Genomic DNA, 1,962 nt, shown 5'->3' with positions numbered 1-1,962 from the left:
CAGCTGAGTTCATTAAACTGAAATAAACAGAAGCTGTTTAAGGTTCAGCTGCTGAAAATGTGTTTTAGTTTCAGTTTTGTCTCCATCGTTGTTTTATTGTATTTTTTTGTCCAAAGCTGTTTCTTTGAGTCAAACTACATGAATTTAATCTCTGCAACAAATTATTGGACAAATGTCATTTAGCTGATTGAGTTTATTAATAACATGATGCAGTAAATGATTAATGTAGATGAAGAAAGATGTTTCTGTCATTAACGTTTAAAGGTTTGGAAATTATTTGTGGAAAGAAATCTCCTGATAATCCTGAATTATTCATAATTTAGGATTTCTGAGAATGATTTGTGTGAACAACTTTTATTCTGAAATTACAGCTGAATGCTACTTTTTTTTTTATTAGTGAATAAACAGGTTGGTTTTTGGTAATTGAGTCTTTTTCTTATTTGTGTTTTAGTGATTGTAAAAGCTAATTACTTCCTGGGACAAAAACTAGTTTGAATAAATGTAAAGTTTGAGGTGATTTTATTTTATTTTATGAGCTTTAAGTCCTTCAGGGACTTGTTTAAGAACAGTTTGAGGCTTCCAGGTTTAATAGATGACAGATTGATTTTCTGCAGGAATACATCTGAAACACAAACATCTGCAGCCAAGAATAAAAACCCAGACTGTGCTCGTTAAGATAAAAATAATTTAATTTACAGACATTTATAAAACAACCAACAGTCACATAAAAAGGGTCAAACAGCTCAGCCATAGCTGCCGTCTGGAGGTCTGTAGAGTTTGGGGAAGGTGAGGAGCTGGACGCTGCTGAAGGCGAACTTCCTGTTTCCAACGTTCTTCTGGACGTTCTCCATCCTGCAGCCGTCCCTGCACAACGGAGCGCCCGGGTCAGCAGGAAGGCAGCGACTTCGTTTAAAACACGCGTTCTCTTCTCCTTTCTCACAAAGCAGATAAAACTGAGCTTCATGAAAGGAAGACTGCTTCAAAAACCAGCGAGGAAGAGGAAGAAGAAGAGGAAGAAGAAAGGGAATAATAAAGTTATCAAGAAGCAGAAGAAGATCCATCTTTTCTCTGTTCCGTGCAGAGTCACAGGGGAGCTGGTGCCCATCTCCAGATGAATGATGATAAAAATAATAGAAGAAGAAGAAGAAGATTCCAGGAATAGGATCGCTCCCCTGAATAAACACACCTTCATCAGAAAATATCCAGTTTGGACACTTTGAGTTCCCTCAGTCCACCTGAACCAAGCTGTCAGTAAACTTCTCATCATTCCTTCGTCCCAGTCCTCCCAGTCCTCCCAGTCCTCTGAGACCTCCCAGTCCTCCCAGTCCTCCCAGTCCGGCTCGTTCACTGGTATTTGGCCAGCAGTACCACCAAGCTGAGGATCAGCCAGAGAACCAGGAGGTGAGAGGTCACCAGGAGAAAGGCCACCGGGTAAAAGTGCCGTCTGGAGGACAAACAGCGAGGGAGCCGGAAGCTCCGCAGACCTGAGGGACGCTCGTCTGGATCCAACCCAGAGACAGGGAACCCTGAGTGGGCATAACAGCCCAGCATCTGCCCCCAGGACAGACGAGATCTGGAGGAGGAGGTGTGTGTGTGTGTGTGTGTGTGTGTGAAAAGAGAAAGCAAAAAGATCAAATCAAGAAACCTGAGAATAAGACGAAAGATGGACGACAGAAGCAGGTAAGAAAAGGGGAATCGGCGGTGAGGCGAAGAGGACGGAGGGATAAAAACACACACCTCCTCATGGAGTTCAGCGCGGTGCTGAAGTGCTGCTGGCTGAGTGTGTGTCGCTCCCGCAGGATGGCGCACTGCTCCAGGGTCACCGACATCGCCGTGCGGTCCTTCGCACTCTTACAGCTCGTCAGACGGACGCCGTTGACTCTCCGACACACCTGCACACCAAAAGGACCCGCACAGGAAGTCACTTTCAGCCAACTTTAAGCTGTTTCCACGAATCCCCCC

General features: G+C 44.3%; 1 protein-coding gene and 1 long non-coding RNA gene across 2 annotated transcripts in view; one reads left to right on the top strand and one right to left on the bottom strand.

The window, feature by feature from the left end:
- Positions 1-1,962, top strand: part of LOC108249740 (tripartite motif-containing protein 16-like) — a 139,996-nt gene that overhangs the window by 108,263 nt on the left and 29,771 nt on the right. The gene's annotated exons all lie outside the window — the stretch shown is intronic.
- LOC119617181 lies at positions 672-1,903 on the bottom strand. The gene is made up of 2 exons (XR_005233379.1): positions 1,738-1,903; positions 672-864 (listed from the first exon to the last, which is right to left on the bottom strand). It is a non-coding gene; the product is annotated as an uncharacterized LOC119617181 (long non-coding RNA).

The sequence above is a fragment of the Kryptolebias marmoratus genome, linkage group LG7 (assembly GCF_001649575.2).
Source record: "Kryptolebias marmoratus isolate JLee-2015 linkage group LG7, ASM164957v2, whole genome shotgun sequence".
NCBI classification, from domain to species: Eukaryota; Metazoa; Chordata; class Actinopteri; order Cyprinodontiformes; family Rivulidae; genus Kryptolebias; species Kryptolebias marmoratus.
The sequence above is the reverse complement of the archived record's forward strand: the minus strand, read 5'-3'. Positions and strand labels throughout refer to the sequence as shown.